Source organism: Lissotriton vulgaris, chromosome 7 (genome assembly GCF_964263255.1).
Source record: "Lissotriton vulgaris chromosome 7, aLisVul1.2, whole genome shotgun sequence".
Lineage (NCBI taxonomy): Eukaryota > Metazoa > Chordata > Amphibia > Caudata > Salamandridae > Lissotriton > Lissotriton vulgaris.
This window is the reverse complement of record NC_141695.1, coordinates 245,229,834-245,250,522: the sequence shown is the minus strand read 5'-3', so window position 1 is coordinate 245,250,522 and position 20,689 is coordinate 245,229,834. Positions and strand designations below refer to the sequence as shown.

Below are 20,689 nucleotides of genomic sequence, written 5' to 3'. Positions count from 1 at the left end.
TTCATTGCACATTTTTCTGAAATAGTGGTACCCATCATGCAACTATTGAAAAAGGGAAAATCTTTTCTCTGGACTGAGGAGGCAAACAACGCGTTCATTTTGTTAAAAAAAGCATTTACTTCTGCATCCATTTTGGTACATCCAGACCCTGACAGACCATTTTATGTTGAGGCAGATGCTTCTCAAACTGCACTAGGTGGTGTCCTTCTACAAAAAAATCCTGAATCTGGTAATTTACATCCGGTAGCTTTCCATTCCAGGAAATTGCTAGAAGCTGAACAGAATTACACAATAGCCAAACGAGAGCTATTGGCAATCAAAGATGTTTTTAAGGAATGGAGACACCATTTATTAGGGGCCAAACATACCATAACAGTATACTTGGATCATAAAAATCTACAATTTTATTCCACAGTAAAAGCCTTCACTCCAAGACAAATGCGGTGGTTACAATTCTTCAGTGAATTTGATTTCATAATCACCTATCGACCAGGAAATGAACAATTACTGTCTGACACTCTGTCTCGTTTAGTATGTAAAAGAGATGATGACCAGACTAAAGAGTCACCAAGTATTCTTCCAAAAGAAAGGATAGTGGTAGCAGTTGACACAAGTAGTTTTCTCAACACAGTCAAAAAAGAGCTTGAGTCCAACGATACTAAAAAATGGTTATCTAAAAAGAACAATACGATTAATGAAGGGTTTTTCTTTCATCAAGACAAACTGTTCATCCCTACCAGAGACTTGCAGGAAAAAGTCATACAATGGAATCACGATTCGGCTATGGCCGCGCACCCAGGAATAAATAAAACACTAGAATTATGTCAACGATATTTCTGGTGGGAACCAATGATTCCGGGTATCCAGCAATGCATCCGAGCTTGTCCTGTTTGTTCAAGACAGAAATCATTACATAAACCTCCCATGGGATTACTTCATCCAACAGATCTTCCTCCACAACCGTGGCATACCATTAGTTTAGATTTTATCACCGATCTACCAGAGTCTAATGGTTAAACTAAAGTCTTGGTTGTTGTAGATGTGCTTTCTAAAATGGGACATTTCATTCCGTTGTTGAAACTACCGACCACAACAGAATTTAGTACCATCTTCCTATCCACCATTGTTAGATTGCATGGTTTGCCAAGCAAAATCATTTCGAACAGAGGCCCTCAGTTTGTGTACAGATTTTGGTCGCAACTCAGTAAACATTTAGGAATAGAATTGGCTTTGTCGTCCTCCTTTCACTCACAGACGGACGGACAAACTGAGAAAGTTAATCAATATGTTGAACAAGGTTTGCGTTGTCTATTGTCCACCACAACCACGCAGTGGGACGAGATGTTACCTTGGGCAGAGTTTTTATACAATAATACCTCACACTCAGCCTTGGGTTGTTCTCCTTTTTATTTCCTTACGGGTCAACATCCCCGGTCTCTTCCCATCTTCCTACCTAATAAACAACAAATCATGCCAGCAGTAATGGACAGATTAACTAAGTTACTAGATGTTCAAGAGCGTGCGAAAAGACAGCGGATAAAAAGTAAAGATAAAATGAAACATACTGCTGACAAGCATAGAATACCCGCACCTGTGTACCAAGAGGGGCAAATGATTTGGTTATCCACTAGAAATATTCAAGTAGAAGGTCCCAAAAAACTGAAACCAAGGTATATTGGTCCCTTTCCCATTGATAAGATTGTAAACCCAGTATCAATAAGATTGTGACTCCCTGAAGACTATGCAATTCATCCTGTATTTCACGTTTCCCTCCTGAAGCCGTATGAACCCACTACACGACCAGATAATCCTCCTCCTCCAATTGTAGTAGGAGACCACCTCGAATATGAAGTAAAAAAAATGTATAGATGCCAAACGGATACAAGGTCATCTTTTTTACCTCATTGAGTGGAAAGTCAATGACCCCTCAGAACGGTCATGGGAACCAGCAAATGATGTACATGCCCCTAGACTAGTAAGATCATTTCATGCATTACATCCTGACAAGCCACGCCCCGTGGGAAGAACTTTGGGGGGAGGGAACTGTTAGGGGAACAAGAACTCATGCCGTCAATAGCACACTGTTTGTTTGTTCTTGAATAAACACACTGTTTATGGGTATGAGTTAAATTGCCAATGCTTGTTCCTTAATGTTAATACTTGTGAATTTGTTGGTACCAATGCTTGTTTCCTGATGCTAGTATCTTAGTATAGTCTCCTCGTAGCAACCATTCTGCCAAGTTCTGGAATAATGACACGTGTTTGGGGCTCCGCGTGTGGAATATGCAAATGTCTAAACTGTGAGCCTGCCGAGTGTATAAAAGCGAGACTTTCAATCGAGACGGTGCTTCGTCCCTTTGCACCTGTCACGACAAGCGCTCCTGCCGGTTCTTCAAGAGATCCAGCTTCTTGATTCAAAAATCCTTGCCTTCATTTCCTCCCAGCTACCTCCGCCTCCCTCCTTTCAAAACCTCCCTTTTCCGACTCCCTCACCTTGCGCTTCGGGTTTCTTCATTTCTTCAGTCATCCCCTTGGAGTTTCCTGACATCGGCGGTCGTCGTCACAAACTTCCGGAAGCCCCGTCGGCGGCCGCACCCACAGGAACTCGGACTCTAGAATACAAAAGGAAAGAAGGACAGTAAGATTTACGGTTGCCTAGCAACTCGGAACTCTAACTAAACACGACGTTGTTTAATTGTATAAAAGACTTTTTGAGCTGAATGTTCTTTTAAAAATCGTGTATGTTTAGAATCTAGCACAACAGTTTTGTATTGCACAATTGTATTGCATGTTAGAAAACAACCCCAAGGCAATTCAAGTCGAAAGACAATTCAAGTAGTAAACAAGCTTTGGTCAATCTAAGTAGAAAACAAGCCTAAGACAATCCAAGGTTTGAGTATTGTCTAGGATCAAAACCAGAGTGTATAATCAGCCTATGTACCTCATAAGCTGAATCATTTAGAAGAGTACATTCTGCACGAATCTTCTAGAGCAGGGTGCTTTGTTTTCTTTTGTTCTCTTTTATTTACAGAACCCATCTTCCAGCATACAATCTGGGTTTCAAGGTATGTGCATGGAGTGAATGTTCTTTCAAACTAATTCACAACTAACCCATATTAGCCTAGTTTCATCATTCATAGTAGACAGCTTTTGAGAATCTCTTGTTCATTATTTTTTAAGAGGTAACCAAGAGTCAAGATAATCTTCCAAACTCAGAACCCAGTGAAGTGTATACAAGGGCCGGTTATTCAAACGGTTGGTACAGTTGTTGTGCATGTTCTAGTATTTCTTTTGTGAACCAGATTTTAAGGAATTCTAGGAGGTCATTGTATGTTTGTGTAACTTCAGAAAACCACGTGAAATCAATCAAGATACCTCCGGCCCTGAACACTTGCAAGAGAAACTGCGACTGGACGAAGATCAGTGTTGTTTTGTTTGTTTCTCTATCCACTTCCCCTTTCCCTTGAGGACGAGTCATTTAGCGAGCGTTTCCACAATCCTTGCTGGAAAACCAGTTCCTTCGACAGGAACTGAATAAAACTAAAGCAGGGGTTACCTCATGGAGGGATACCTCTGTGGAGAAAAAAACAATCATAGCTCCTCCCAAATTTGGTTCCACTGCATTTCAGACAAGTTCCCCTAATAACCAGTCCACTGAGTCTCCAGTACAGGTCACAGTAGTTACCCCTAATCCAGTCCCTTTGGCCAACCCTGAAAGGTTCACAGGAGACAGTACCAAATATACTACTTTTATAAGTCAATGCCAATTGCACTTTATGTGCAAACCTTAGGTTTTTTGCCAATGACACTTCCAAGGTTGCCTTCATCATTTCTTATTTAGGGGGGTGGGGGGGTTGCTGCCAACTGGGCTATGCCCTTGGTTGACACTAATGATCCTCTTCTCCATAATTTAACAGACTTCAAGGCAGCAATGTCCAATCTATTTGCTAAACACGTGTTTATCCAGGCTTCTGATAACGGACGTTTAAATCTGCGACAGGGATCAAAGGATTTGATCTCCTATGTCACCACTTTTAACAGACTCTTAGCTAAAACACATTGGCCCGAGGGGAAAAGAATTTCCTTATTTTACAGAGGATTAAAAGATGATCTGAAGGATTCATTAGCACACATTGTGAACCTACCTGACGATTTCGCTGGATTTCAAGATCTAGTGGTAAAATTAGATCGCAGATTAGGGGAGCGTAGGAATGAAAGACCCAGGAGAGACATAAGAAATTTACATTTTAGAAAAGATAAAAAAGAAACTGAATACAAATCCTCTGCAGTGGAACCCATGCAAATCTGAGGTGTCAAAGGGCCGTTAACTAATGAAGAAAAAGAAAGAAGGTGCAAAGGGAATTTGTGCCTTTATTGTGGAAAGCCCGGACATTTCGCTAGAAACTGTACTATAAAACCCGTGCAGAAAAAGGCCTTAGTGATAGATTCAGTTTCTCATATACAGTCGGAAAACTAGGTTTCTCGGAGAAAGACGAGATTGATTCCCCGAGAATTATTGTTTCAGAAAAGATCTCTCACTACGCTACCAACGTAGATTCTGGCATCCCTAAACATTTTACAATAAGGATGATATTTATATTAGCTTTTCAACAAAGGCATAGTATACCAGGTCATTGTATGTTTGTGTAACTTCAGAGAACCACGTGAAATCAATCAAGATACCTCCGGCCCTGAACACTTGCAAGAGAAACTGCGACTGGACGAAGACCAGTGTTATTTTGTTTGTTTCTCTATCCACTTCCCCTTTCCCTTGAGGAGGAGTCATTTAGCAAGCATTTCCACAATCCTTGCTGAGTTACTAGTGCAAAAGGGAGTTGGGACTTAACGGCATCAAGAAGGAAACAACAGGAGCGTCTGGCGTGATCGCGCAACACCAGGCCCTGGCATGCAATGAGAAAGCAGCACTCTGTGGCCTTGTCCAGTCGTCGTGACATTTTACCACACACACCATGTACTTGTTGGTCTTGGTGCTGCCCTCACCTCTTGAAACATCAGTAATTGCATCTATGAGGCCTGAGGTAACTAAGAGTTCCCTTTTGTCCATGTCAGACTCTGCTACAATCACCACCTGGGTATATGTTTTGGGGGACATGTTGTGAGAAAGTGGCTCTATATGTACTGGACCAGAATAAGGTACAGTGTGTATGGAGTCCACAAACCCCAGAGGTATAACAGAGGTTAAAGCCAGGTGTGAACCTACTCTCTAAAGTGGTAGCTTGGTCGAGCAGTAAGGCAGTACCAGAGGACAGTGTATAGCATTTGTTGTACACACTCAGTCAGCAAAAGGTTTCACACACTCAAAGACTGAACTCTGGGCCAATTGTTTTTATATCAAAAGATATAGTTGTTTTATTTTTAGAACCAACAGGTATAAAAATTTACTTTTCTCGATATGAGTACTCTCATATAATTACTTTGCAAAGAAGCAATAAACTTTGTAAACACAATAGGTAAAATGGTTGCAGTAGGCAATACAATTCTAAACACCATTTAACATTGAGCTCAATGGGTTGTCTACATAAATGCAGCTAGTTACTTTATTGATTACTTTTGTAGTCCCATGACTGGATCATACATTCATTCTTGGGGTCTAAGCTGGAACCAGTTTAGCAAAAACGATTTGGCTATTGCTATGATTTTTAAGAAATATAAAGCTATTTGAAAAGTTCATACTTCAAAACTTTTCAATGAAAATCTGGCAATGTTATCCAATGGGAGGAAAATCAAGTCGCGGTTAAAGTACGTTCTCGTTACTTTTGTAATCCAGGACTTGGCTCCTAAGTCCAGCACTGGGGCCTCTACTTCAAATAGGTAAGCAATTACGTTTCAGTAGTAGGTACCATTTTTAAGGAATATTTGTCATTTTCAAAAGTAGACAGAAGAAATTTCACAGAAAAACTGTCAATGGTTTCCTACGGATTAAATTTAGATTACTAGTTACCACGATTCTGATTACTTTTGCGGATCAGTACTGGGCTACAAGATACAGCACTGGCTTCTCTCCTGATTACAGGTCAGTACTTTGGGTTTCGATATTCGGCTGATTTTAGATGAATATTCTAACACTTCAAAACTTCACACTTAGAAGAAATTTCACAGAAAAATAGTCAATGGTTTCCTATGGCAGAAATGTAGATTACTAGCAAACACGGTTGTGATTACTTTTGCGGTTCAGTACTGGGCTACAAGGTACAATACTGGCTTCTCTCCTGATTACAGGTGAGTACTTCGGATTTTGATATTCGGCTGATTTTAGGTGAATATTTTAACATTTCAAAACTTCACACTTAGAAGATTTTTCGAGTCAAACCAGTCAATGTTATCCTATGACAGGAAAGTTAGCCATCGGTTTTCAGGTGAGTCCTCGACTGGTGAAGTTAAGGTTTGGGCTTAGACTCAGGGGTCCTCCAGGGTCAGGTAAGTACAGTTGGTTCAGCCCCAGCAGCACAGGAACGGCTGGGTGCAGAGGTAGTTAGGCCCAATGTTATCCAATGAGGGAAAGGGGGCCTCCGGTTGGTGGCTGCTGGCTAGCAGGCCACGCGGCTGTGGGAGCTGGGCTCCTGGTCACTTGCTCAGGGCAAATGGGGAAGTAGAATAGGGTACAGGTTGCACTGCCAGGGGCACTCGGGCGGCTGGGTGTAGGATGCTTTTGAGCCGTCGGGCGCTCAATGTTATCCAATGAGGATCTTGAAAAGGGAACAAAGGCTGCAGGCTCGGGGATGGTGGATCTTCAGGAGTGACCAACACTTCGAGGGGTAAGTTGGGATCTTGGAGGATAGTTAGGCACCCAGGAGTTGGGCACAGGGGGCTGTGGGGCACCGGGTGCAGGGGTGTATTTTGACAGGGGGTGAGTGCTTGCAATGTTTAACACTCGGTCCATCATCCTCTTTGGTTTTTCTTTGTTCACCCTAAGTTGTCAGGTATGCCCCATCGTGGATCCCTTGCTCACTTTGCCACTGGATTCAAGCTAGCCTGGCTGATGACCGCTGATGAGCCAGAAACAGGTCCACGGATTTGGATTTGGATTGGATTGGATTTGTATAGCACATGGCTACCAGCTCTTGTGGACTAACGGGCCCGAGAAGATTATGGGTAAAGCCATGTTTTAAGGAGCTTGCGAATGTGGATAGGTTGGTTTCTCTACGAATGCTGAGTGGTAGAGAATTCCAGAGTCTGCGGGAATTGAAAGAAAAGGCGCCCCCCTGTGCCTGCCTTCTTGACTCTGGGTACATCAGCTAAGTAAAGATGGTCAGACCGACGCTCTCTATTGGCTTTGTATGGTTAAATCAATGATCGCAGAATTGCGGGGCCCTTGCCCTGAAGAATTCTATGTGTCATGCAGATAGATTTAAAATTGATTCTTTCCTGAATCGGAAGCCAATGCAGGGAATTTAGAGCGGGCCTAGCAGAGCACCGGGAGTTTGTACCTGTAAGAAGCCTAGCTGCGGAGTTCTGGACTAGTTGGAGTTTAGAGATGACTTTTTTTGGAACACCAAGATAAAGGGCGTTGCCATACTCCAGTTTTAAGAGAATGAGCCCCTGCATGAGGAGTTTTCTATAGTTGGCAGGTAGGAGGGGAAGTATTTCCACACGGTTTGGAGTAGACCACAGCAGGCTCCTGCCTAGCTTGGGTATGGATGGTACGTTCCTGGTCGAGCCAGATACCCAGGCTTTTGATCTCTTTTTTCGGGGTGGGGGCAGGACCTATGGAGGTCGGCCACATCAAGCTTGGGGTAAATCTCAACTGGTTGCCCAGGACCAGGAGCTCAGTTTTTCGCCGTTAAGCTTCAAGTGGGCTGTGTTCATCTAGTTGGTGAATTCTCCAAGACAGGAACCCAGGTTCTCCGGTATTGGTCAAACTGGTTCAGAGATACAACCAGTTGCGTATCATCTGCATAGGTGACCAGTTAGATACTATAAGGGGCGACTATTTCCTCCAGTGGGGACATATAAACGTTAAAAAGGGTGGGGCTCAGGGATGGGCCCTGAGGGACCCCACTCAAGAGTGGAATCGTTCACGATCGTATATTATCCTCGGAGACCTGGAACTTTCTATTTTCCAGGAATTATGTCAGCCAAGATAGAGCTGAGCCCGTGACTCCTATTCTCTTTAGCCGGTGTACCAGCATCCAGTGGTTCACCGAGTCGAACGCTGCGCTCAGATCCAGAAGGATCACGGCTACTGGTCCTCCTGAATCAAGAATATTTTTTGCCTCTTCCACAACTGCTATCAGCGCGGTTTCAGTGCCCTGGCCAGGGCGAAAGCCCATTCTGGGGGGGTGTAAGTGTCCTCCAGACTCCAAAAAGGCAGAGAGCTGGTGATTGATGAATTTCTCCGCCACCTTGCTAATTCCTGGTAATAGCGAGATGGGGCGGTAGTTGCTCATCTCGTTTGGATCGAGGTTTTTTTTCTTTAGCAGTGCCCTTACTGTGGCCCTTTTCCAACTCTGGGGCACAATACCCTGTGTTATGTAGATGTTGATTAGTTTGGAGATCACATGAGGCACAGGGTCAGGCTGATTTGTATATGGCTATGTCTGAAATGGGGTGGTGAAGTGACCTAAAGAATGATGATGGATTAGATCCAGATCAGTTGACTGGGGGTGAGTGCTTGCAATGTTCAACACTCAGTCCATCATTCCCTTTGGTTTTGCTTTGTTCGCATAAGTGGGCAGGGTATGCCCAGACTTGGGTCCCTTGCTCACTTTGCCACTGGATTCAAGCTAGTCTGGCTGATGACGGCTGATTAGCCAGAAACTGGTCCGAGGATGCTTGTTTACGGTCCAGGGAAGACATTGCTTGGCAGTTCGGACTGGACTGTTCCCATGAGGTACAGGGTAGGACTGATTTGAATATGGCTATATCTGTACTGGGGTGGTGGAGTGAGCTAAAGAATGATGATACATCAAACCCAGATCAGTTGACTCCAGGTGAGTTCTTGCAATGTTCAACACTCCATCCATCATCCCCTTTGGATTTGCTTCATCTGAGATCTGGCAGTACCCGAACCACTTTCAGCCCTGTAGGTAGCCGTCTATTTTAGAGTGAGTGATGGCCAGTGGAGCAATCAGATCCATGTCCTCAACCATGCCAATGTATCACACACATCTTTGAAGGTCACTCCGCAATCCCAGGCCCAGTTATAGAGGTGAACAAGCTTCAGAATTCTCAAGGTCCTCTTCTACCATTCACACCAACACCAGCTGAGCTTTCATGTGGTGTCTGCCTGCTTCCAAACTCTAACTGCACCCACCAAAAACTGATGGCAGAGCACCGACCTTTGATGAAACACGGGCTGGTGAAAGAGATACCGATCTAGTAGCTGAATTGCACATTGTGAAACCAGAACATCTGGAGTCAATCACAGCTTCCAGGTTTGAACAAATTGTGTGACCCTAGGCAAATATTTTATTTTATTGAGCCTCTTTTTTCTTCACTATCTCAAATGAGACCATCAAATGTGTACGTTCAGGAAGTACGCTGTAAAAAAACCTTTTGAGTTTGATCAAACAGACTATAATATTTCTCCATTTATAATAGACATCTTGGCCACATATGGGGTACACATGACAACTGACTTGCCTCTGATTTGACTAGTAGCATTGCCATCAGGGCGAGGGGAAAGGGGCATGAATATTTGTAAGTTTATCACCTCTAGTAAATGCCACCTATTGCAGTGATAACATCCGAAGTACTTTGGTCGAACACATCTGCATGTTAATGAAATACACTTGTTTTAAAATGACTGCCATTTTTTCCCATGATGTTTGTTGCATGATTTACATGCCAAAAATGTTCATGTCTCAGCTCGTGTACCTTCTTTTAGAGCCAAGTGCCGCCCTTGGTTGATGCTGGCTCTACTCTCCTTACTAATCTGTTGGCTCGCTCGCCTCTACCCAGTCTGTAGCCAAAGTGACTAACACCACTGTTGCTGCAGACAGCCATCCGATTTACACTGCCAAGCCAAGACTGACTAAGAACGTTTTAGGGGGTTGTTTACCTCAACCCCCCACAAAGTTGCATTCCTGCTGGAAAACTGTAAAGTACTGGGAGGAGGACATGTAGTTCCTTACAAAACGTATACACTGATTAATAATAAACCTCTACACATATCTTTCAATTGCAAAGACCATGGTACATGGCTGGGTGCCATTGTGAAGCTCACACCTCCTGGTCTTGTACTAAAAGGCATTATGCCTTTAATGATTCATATGTTATGTCGAGTATTTACTATAGCCTAAGGGGACAATTAAACACGTACCTTACACTTTCTAGCCAAGTACTGGTGTTGTGCCACCAACAATGCACAAAGGAACAAAGTTCTTATGTCGCAGGAGTTCTCTTGTAGGCAAAACAAAGCTGAACCACTTTCCTATCCAGAGGCAAAATATTTGTTCAGTGTTTTTTACCTATCTGTTGTCACAGAAATTCAATCCTTCCAAAGATGGGTCCAGTTCCACAAGTTCAATAGAATATTGAACTACTGATTTTTATTACATTTTTAGGCACTGATTTCTCAACACTTTGTGCCGGATTAGTGGCACCAAAAATGAAGAAGACAACGGTAAAGTCAAGTGTTGATTTCAGGTTTACTTTCCAGTGCAACTTGTGATGCACTAGAAAGTAGCCCTAAAATAACATAAAGTAGTGCTGTACACTGCTTTGCTCTACTTTGCATCAAAGGGGCGTCCCAGGGGTGGTACATGGGTGTTCCTGTGCAACCATGCATGGATATTGAGAAAGCTTAAACTACTAACATTTGTAGGCAGGGCTCAGCACCAAAAATATATGCTGCAAGTGTAAATTTGCAGAAATGTTTTCTTTTCTCCAAACATTCAAAACTTTACGTGAGTGCTGCACTGTGAAGCACACATACAAAGTTGTGAAAGTGTTAACTATGTCTAAGCATAGTTTGTTGTATTGTAAGGGTAAGTACAAAACCTAAACAAGGCAACACAGGGCTATTTGTGGCACAAGGCAAGGCCTAAAGTGCACCATTGGAAAGGGGGAGAGCAACAGCACCAAATCATAGCAAATATGGTGCTCTCCTGCTCTCTCCCATTCACGCAAAGTAGCAAAGTAACTTGGTTGCTGCGCAGTGTTGCATGATTTCTATATTAATTTGGCCCTTAATGTTTTTCTATAGCTACAATATGGTGAAATGTGGCCACTTTAAAATGCCCAAGACACCAAACATAACCATGCATTTGCACAGCCAATTGGAGTGGGTTTAATGTGCTAACGCATGCAGCATAGACACATTAGAGAGACACACGTGAGGACACCAGCAGGAGTGCACGGAGAGGGCTGTATTTGTAAAGTTGTCTATCATGCAGTCAATTAGAGGCCAAAGGATCCACCCAAATGGCCTACAGAATTAGATAAGAGGTGCTGAGCCACGTCTTAATTGTTTTGTCTCAATGTTATAGCTGAAAGAGGCTGGTAGAAGAAAGCCAATGGATGGAATTGGTGGACCCGAAGCCAACTCAATGCATTTTGGTTGCATACAGTTTGCGTGATGGCTGCATTGTTAAGACCCGGAGCTAAAAGCGTGGAAAGAAAAAAGAAAAGGATACACTAACGTAGACTTTTTTACAAACTTAACCCTAACGTGTGCTGCCGGCATGACGACTATTAGCATGTTCTTGATCAGGTGTGTGGTCACCTCTTAACACAATGCGAGTTAGGGCCAGATGTATAACCATTTGGAGTTTGCGACTTCCAAATTGCAAAAAATTGCGAGTTGCAAACCCAAATGCACAGCGGTGTCAGAGGCACTGTTAGCGATTCACAATGGGGTCGCAGAATGCGAGGCTCATCCATATTTATGAGGCACTCGCATTTTGCGACCCCATTGAGAATGGTTAGCCCTCCTAGGGATGGTGGCCTGCTGGGATCAGCAGACCACCTTGTCTGGGACTGCTTTTAGATAAAGCAGCTTTTTAAAAAAAAAATGCAGCCCATTTTCCCTAACGGAAAACGGGCTGCATATTAAAAAAAATGAAACGTTTTTGTTTTATTTTTTAAGGCAAGCCACTGCCTACCCTTAAAAAATTTTTTCGCATGCATTTGCAAAGGGGAAGGGGTCCCCTTGAGACCCCTTCCCAATTGGGACTGCATTACCACCTACTTGAATTCAGTAGTAAATTGTGACAGTTTTACGACCTCAATTGCGGTTGGAGAACAGTCATACATAGGGCTCAGAGTCGCAATTAGGAAGGGACGCCCTTGTAACACCCCTTCCTAATTGTGAGTCGCAAATGCTATTTAGCGAGTCGCAAATAAATTGCGACTCGATAATTAGCATGTGCATATGGCCCTGTAGGGTTTTTGCATGCGCAAACAGGTCGGGAACCCGTTTGCGCATGAAAAAACGGGTCGTACATCTGGCCCCTATTCATTTACAGAATTCAAGGAATGAGAAATATTTCTCACTTAGAATCACTTATGGCTGTGCTCAGGACTAGGAGAATGTGTTAATTTTATGCCCTTACATATTCTCTTTATACCGCGAGCCTTATTTACCATCTGTACTCTCTTCTGCCTTGTCATCTTTCCTCCATCATCAATGGCAGCCTCACATCTTTTCCCTCCATCCAACTGAACATGTTTTTAGGTGTCCTACTAGAGATGGGATACTCAAAGTACGGTCAGTGGGCTGCATGCGGCCCTCCTGACCTTTAAGTTTGGCCCCCTGGTGAACAGCAGCAGTGGGCAGTTGTTCACTTGACAGAACAAGAGCATTCAGAAAGCTGTGGAACCTGCATTCTTTACTTGCAGGTTAACTAAACTGAAGGTATAGAAGCAAAGAATGTTTTCTCCACAACTTGTATTTATTATGAATCTACTTTACGCCCACCTTTCAACACCCGACCCTCTCCTGCTGGCATTGGTGCGGCACTTGGAAATCCACAGAAAGTACTTTGTGGTCCCCAGAGAAATATCTGTGAGTACCCATGTACTAGAGGGTTCGTGAAGAGCGAGAGATACTGAGACCGTAGGGTGGGACGGGCAGAGTGGTGCGGATTGACAGTCGATTACATGTAATTGTTGCTCACCAGTTAGGGTGTGGTAGGCATTCTGTTGTAAGTATAGTGGACTACTTTCCTTGATAGAATGGTTGTGATTTGTGCCCTGTTACTCTCCGAGCCCACCAGGGATGGTTACGGTGACTGCAAGTCGATAAGTGCGGGTAGTATGGCAGATTTGATGTGATTTGGTCTCGCAGTGGCCATTCAAAGCTGGCCGGAATAATGTTACCAGATTACTCCATGTCATGAGGGATGACTCCAGTCTAAATTTGTATTTCTCTGCCACTCATAATTTAGAGCATCAGTCCAATTGTGTCGGTTGAGGTTTATCAGGACTGAAGCTCCCCGCATGTATTGTTTGTCAGCTGAAAATCCAAGACTGCAAATGGGTGTCTTAGATAGCTTGGAGTTATCTGGTAACTGTACGCTTATGGTTTAAATATATTGGCCAGTATTATGTCTCGATTGGCACAGCCCGGATTGGGAATATTGAATAAAGAGAATTGAAGGGTCACAGTATGATGACCAGAATATCGAATAACATAATATTGAAAGGTAGGTTTGTATAGATTTTCTATACCTTATTCAACATATATTCATCTTCTTAATATATTTATATATATTCAAGGTATGTAGATATGGAGTTAAGAATAGTAGTTATTATTATTATTATTATTAGTACTATTATTAATAATAATAATATTATTATTATTGTTATTACCATTATTATTATTATTATTATCATGATTTCCCGGTGCTTCATGACTTGTACTATTATAACTTAGGGTATGTCTTATTGTATGTTTTATTGTATTTCTGTTTGTCAGTCAGTCAAATAACTTTATTCAATTCGAATGAATCATAAAAGTTCACCAAAAAAAACATACGTTCAAGAATAAAAATTTCTACACCAAAATTTAAAATATACAGGACAAAGACAGATTGCAGCCTAATCACATGACCCCTGTAAATTACTTTTACATTGCACACGTTTCCTTATTATACAATATTTCTGATAAAACTAAGGACAGAGCTGCAGATAGAAACAGTTGATAATGACCATAAATAATTAAAACCCTCCTTATAAGAAGACGGACGAATTGTATTTAAAATCGGTGTAAGGAAACGCATCCTGGGGTCTATGTATAATGTGCAAAATAGCATATTGCGCATTGTACTTTGTTGTGCTAAATTATTACACGAATAGGGGGGTAGTCCCTCACATCACCCCGCCTGTTTTGGAGAAGCTACAAGAAAGTGCAAAGTGCCTAAGCAAAATCTGGTCATAAAAAAACTTGAATGAGCTTGCTGGGTAAAAGACAAATAAAATTGTTGCAGATTTGGCAGAAAACAGTCCAATCTTTCCATAGCCCGGTGTGATATTCTCAAATCGGACCGATATGCATCTTTTATACCTATTTTTAGGTCGAGACTGGCGTAGGCTGCGCACATGCGCAGTCTCGCCAGCGATACTCAATGTCTCTCAGTAGCGAGGGTTAACCCCGCCCCTCTTCTCCATTGACTGGCCTCCTAAATGGCGGCCAGCCATTGGAGAAGAGGTCCCAGTGACGTTCTTCTTTGCCTCTAAGTCCCGTCTTATTCGGATTGAGGGGCGTTTTTTTTTACTTTCTTGCTCTCAGTGACGTCCTCAGTCAAAAACACGCCCCCCAGTCTGAAAAGGACGGGGGTTACAGCAGAGTAACTGGGTTTTGGTCACAAGCTTCATCTTTTGAGCGTGTATCATGAGAGCTTAGGAGTTGGGCTCTCAGTTTTCCATTTTACTTACTCTTATGCAGAGAGCATACAATGTACTTCCCTCTTTGTGCATATTTTTGAAAACTGGAAAAAACTAATAGAGGTCTTTGGAGTGACTAACCTTTACATTTGCCCAGGATATCGGCAGCATTATACCTTCAAAAGTAAGGCGGTTTCCTTACATAAGTGGAGATGTGCTCATGCATTTGTACTATTATGTTAGTGCACATACAGGACACATATCTCAGGATGAGTGCGTATTTATCAGATAAATAAATGCACAACTATACCAGCTCCAACTTCAGTTTTTATATATCACAAAATAAATATGGATAAACACCTATAAGATGAGCACAAATAAACACGGATACATAGTACACGGAAATGTTTAAATAAACAAACAGACCACGAAACCTGAAGCCCTATTTAAAACAGATCAGGACTACAAGAGGGTGCCAGCACTAGAACAAGCCAGGCTTTGGAGTGTGCTAGGGGCTGGAGCGGTCTGCCTAAAGAGTTAAGAAGTCACAGTGACGAACTAGGGCAGTGCTTTCATTCACTCACAGCTTGGCTTACAAATGTTTTGTCTCGCATGGCTGCGAGCGACGACAAATGAATTCCACCGACCAGCATCACTGCGTCAGTTTAGGTTACAGCTGCCCACAATGGGGTGGGTAGGGGGGTCGAGGAACAGGAGCCGCTCTGGGCTACCCCTGAAGTGCACTGCGCCGCGGGGCCCCACAATGGAAGAGGGTGCTTCCGCCAGTGTGTCTAGAGCTTTGATGGGTGGACTTCATATATCCGTGGGTCATTGGCAGCTCTCCCGCGTCTGAGAGTAGTTCCTGCCCTCGGGGCGGATAAGGGCAGGAGATAGTGTATCCATTTCAATCCTACTCACCCAGCCTGGCTTTGTAGCGCCTGTCTGCACGCAGGATGGCTATTAATAATATTAACACCAATGAGAAGTAGTTGTTCACTCACGTAGTGGCGTAACACAAGCCCCCCGCAGCCACCTTGATCAGGGGGGTACGCCACTTCCCATTACAGTACAGACCCTTTGTGAGGAGAAGTGACGCTACACAAGTGGTCTGCAGCTCTATCACACAAGCAATAAAATGTTATGAATGTGCATGCCTGGTGTAGCATTTCCTTGCTGGTGACTCCACCCTCACGTGGTAAAGGTATATCAAATTACGTTTGTGTACAAAATGAGAACAGTGGGGAGTAACCGATATCGTAAGCACCACAAAAGAAGTTTCACTCAAAAGCCCACTTGCTCTTAACTTTATGACCAATATGTATTTATTTTTATAGTTATTGTTGCAAGTACGCGAAGGTCAGAAGACATTTTATATGCACTACTTACATCGGTTCATGGAACTGGTTAACGGTGGTACACGTTACATGCAGAGTGTTTAATTATTTGTGTGCTACACACAATGCAGGACAAGAAAGCAGCTTGCGGACATACCCGGCGCTGGATAAAAGATGCAACTTGTTCCACAGAGGCCAACATGGGAAGGGACCTGGGTCATCCCTCGAGGGTTCACGGGGGTTCCCCCTCAGGAATCTTTCTCCCTTTGTTTGGAAAAAATTATGCTACGTGGTGGTGTATACATCACATTTTAAGTATGCTGGCTAAAATGGGTTTACAGGCCGTTCCGAAGAGGTGCTAATTTAGTATTCCGCATCTTTATAAATCGTCACAGAGCCTAGAAGCATGTTTTCTCTATCACAGCAAAACTGCCCACGCCTTTGAGAAGATTGTGCACCTGCTAATTACACTGTGCTCACTACGTGAGTATATTTTTTTGCATAGGGGAATCAATGCCTGTATAATAGAGCGTCCCCCATTTTTAACATTGACGTAACCCGTGGCACTAGACAATGCTGGCAATAGGTCTCGCATTTTCGAGAGATAAAGCTATTGGCATTGTAAATGACAATGCCATTTATTTATCTGTTTTCAAAAACAACACATAAATAACAAGCATTTGCAATGCAATAGGTCTCGCATTAGGAAAGTTTGTGCTATTGGTATTGTAAATGACACATTTTTTATTTATATTTTGTTTTTGAAAATAGCGAAATTTATAGCTTTGTCATTTACAATGCCAATAGTTATAACGTTCGCAAATGTGACACCTGTAGCATTTGTAATACAATATGTGTTGTATTTACGTGACTTACAAGTATTGATATTACAAATAACAATGGCTTTTAATTTTTTTTCAATAATCAATTATTTATAATGGCAATAGCTTAAAGTTTTGTAAATAACTTTTGTGAAGATTATGTTCAGTGTATTTTATTGTGACGAAAATCCAAGAACAGAAGTGAAATATTAACATATTTTTGTTACATTTGTAATAAAGCTTGAAACATTGAGAGAACATATTTGAACCAGGTGTTGTTGAATGGTTGCACAGATTGATGCTGTGGTGGTGCTGAGAGATGTGATGGCGAACGAGTGATGCTGTGGCGTTCAGTGATGCTGTGGTAGCACATAGTGATGTTGTGGTGCCCCTGAGTGATGCTGTGGTGGTTCGGAGTGATGTTGTATGCTATGCTATGTTCTGTTTTGCTATACTATGTATTGCTCTGTTATGCTATGCTATGTTTTGCTATCCTATGCTTTGATTTGTTATGTTATGCTATGCTGTGTTTTGTTATGCTATGCTATGTTTTGTTATGCTATGCTATGTTTTGCTATGCAATGCTTTGGTATGCTATGCTATGTTTTGTTATGCTATGCTAGGTTTTGTTGTGTTTTATTATGCTATGCTTTGTTTTGCTATGCTATGTTTTGTTATGCTATGCTATGTTTTGTTGTGTTTAGTATGCTATGTTTTGCTATGCTATTATATGTTTGGTTTTGCTTTGCTATGTTTTGTTGTGTTTTGTTAAGCTATGATATGTTTTGTTATGCTATGTGTTGTTGTGTTTTGTTATGCTATGTTTTGTTATGTTACGCTATGTTGTGTTATGCTATGCTATGTTTTGTTTTGCTATCCTATGCTTTGTTTTGTTATGCTATGCTATGTTTTGTTGTGTTTTGCTATGCTATGCTTTGTTATGCTATGCTATGTTTTGTTATGCTATGCTATCTTTTGTAGTGTTTTATTATGCTATGCTTTGTTTTGCTATGCTATGTTTTGTTATGCTATATTTTGTTATGCTATGCTATGCTTTGTATTGCTTTGTTTTGGTATGCTATGCTAAGCTTTGTTTTGCTATGCTATGCTATGTTGTGTTGTGTTTTGTTATGCTATGCTATGTTTTGTTGTGTTTTGTTTTGCTATGCTATGTTTTGCTATGCTTTGTAATGCTATGTTTTGTTATGTATGGTATGTTCTGTAGTGTTTTGTTGTGGTTTGCTATTTTTTGTTATGCTATGTTTTGTTATGTTATGCTATGTTTTGTTCTGCTATGTTTTGTTGTGTTTTGTTATGCTATGCTATGTTTTGTTCTACTATGCTATGTTTTCCTATGCTTTGTTATATTATGCTATGTTTTGTTATGCTATATTTTGTAATGCTATGCTATGTTTTGTTGTGTTTTGTTATGCTATGCTTGTGATGGTGTGAGTGTGTGTGAGGGTGAGGGTGTGTGAGGGTGAGGGGGTGTGAGGGTGAGGGTGTGTGAGGGTGAGAGGGTGTGAGGGTGAGGGGGTGTGAGGGTGTGTGAGGGTGAGGGTGAGGGGGTGTGAGGGTGAGGGGGTATGAGGGTGAGGGGGTGAGGGTGGGTGAGGGTGAGGGGGTGTGAGTGGGTTAGGGGGTGTGAGGATGAGGCAGTGAGGGTAAGTGCGGCTGTGTGAGGTGAGAGGGGGTGAAGGGGTGTGAGGGTGACGGGGTGAGGGTGTGTGAAGGTGAGGGGGTGTGAGGGTATGTGAGGGTGTGTGAGGGTAAGAGGGTGAGGGTTGTGAGGGTGTGTGAGGGTGTGTGAGGGTGAGTGGGTGTGAGGGTGAGGGGTGGGATCGGGTGTGAGGGGGTGTGAGGCTGAGGGGGTGTGAGGGTGATAAAGTGTGAGAGGGTGATAAGGTGAGCGGGTGTGAGGGTGTGTGAGGGTGAGGGGGTGTGAGGGTGAGGGGGAGTGAGGATGAGAGGGTGTGAGGGTGAGGGGGTGTGAGCGTGAGGGGGTGTGTGAGGGTGAGGGGTGCGAGGGTGTGGGGTGTGAGGGTGTGGGGGTGTGAGGGTGAGGGTTTGTGAGGGGGTGTGAGGGTGAGGATGTGGAGTTGTGAGGGTGAGGGGGTGTGAGGGTGAGGGAGGGTTAGGGTGATGGGGTGAGGCTGACAGGGGTGAGGGTGAGGGTGTGTGAGGGTGAGAGGGTGTGTGAGGGTGTGTGTGAGGGTGAGGGGGTGAGGGGGTGTGAGGGTGAGGGTGTGAGGGTGAGGGGGTGTGAGGATGAGGGGGTCTGAGTGTGTTTGAGGGTGAGAGGGTGTGAGGGTGAGAGGGTGTGAGGGTGTGTGAGAGAGAGGGTGAGTGAGGGTGTGTGAGGGTGGGGGTGAGGGTGTGTGAGGGTGAGAGTGTGTGTGATGGTGAAACAGTGAGTGAGGGTGAGTGAGGGTGAGGGTGTGTGAGGGTGAGGGTGTGTGAGGGGATTTAAGGGGGTGTGAGGGTGAGGGGTGTGAGGGGGTGTAAGAGTGAGGGTGTGTGAGGGGGAGGGTGTGAGGGTGAGGGTGTGAGGGTGTGCGGGGGTGTGAGGGTGTGTGGGGGTGTGAGGGGGTGAGGGTGAGGGGTGTGAGCATGAGGTGGTGTGTGAGGGTGTGTGAGGGTGAGGGGGTATCAGGGTGAGGGTGGGTTAGAGGGTGAGTGAGGGTGAGAGGGTGTGTGAGGGTGAAAGGCTGTGTGAGGGTGAGAGGGTGGGTGAGGGGGGTTAGAGGGTGAGTGAGGGTGATGGGGTGTGAGGGTGCGGGGTGTGAGGGTAAGGGGGTGTGAGGGAGGGTGAGGGGATGTGAGGGTGAGGGGGTGTGAGGGTGAGAGTGTGTGTGAGGGTGAGAGAGTGTGTGCGGGTGAGCGAGGGTGAAGGTGTGTGAGAGTGTGTGAGGGTGAGGGTTGAGGTTGATGGGGTGTGAGAGTGAGGGGTGTGAGGGTGAGGAGGTGTGTGAGGGTGAGGGTGGGTGAGGGTGAGGGGTTTGAGGGTAAGGGGGTGTGTGAGTGAGGGGGTGTGAGGGGTGTGTGAGGGTGGGGGTGTGAGGGTGTGTGAGGGTGAGGGTTGGTGAGGGTGGGTGAGAGGGTGGGTGAGGGAGAGAGGGTGTGTGAGGGTGAAAGGGTGGGTGAGGGTGAGAGGGTGGGTTGTAGAAATTGAAGAAATTGATGTACATGAACAGCATTCATTTCCCTTATTCTCCCACTCCTCTCCCTGTGAGCACCATGAATACCGTAAATTATTGACCATAACACTCTGCCAGTAAGAACCCGTACCCCTATGCATATGTATAGCCATTCTAGGCACCATGGCCTTTTACCCATTGGAATCCCCGGCTTCCCTCCTGCGCGTATCTTAAACCCCCTCTCTCATGCATAGACCATGAAACCCTCTCCCTCTGCGTGACCCTGCTGTGAAAGGCAACTCTCCTGCTTGACCCGCACAAACCCCCCCCATTCCCTCTTGAAGAGGCATCCTTCGCCTTAGCTGGCATAGCCCTCCCCAGCTGCACCTGACTGCCCCCGCTCTCTCTTGTACTGGTCATAAGATCTCTCTCTCTCTCTATGTGACTCTGTCCCCGTGTCCACCCTGGCTCCCCCTCCCTTCTCCTCACATGGGCAAGCCATAAACCTTCTTCTTCTGCAAGACCCTGTCCTTGAAGAGCCATGGCCGCGCCTGACCAACACCTCCTTCCCTTCCATGAATGCCCCTCTGTTGACAAGCCTTCCCTCCGC

The 20,689-nt window shown here is 44.0% G+C and overlaps 1 long non-coding RNA gene across 1 annotated transcript in view; it reads right to left on the bottom strand.

Annotated features, from left to right (window-relative positions):
• LOC147701295 (uncharacterized) overlaps positions 1–20,689 on the bottom strand; it is a 72,268-nt gene that overhangs the window by 21,159 nt on the left and 30,420 nt on the right. Inside the window, exon 2 of the long non-coding RNA XR_015297445.1 lies at positions 2,494–2,612. This is a non-coding gene — a long non-coding RNA (uncharacterized LOC147701295). The remainder of the gene's footprint in view (positions 1–2,493; positions 2,613–20,689) is intronic.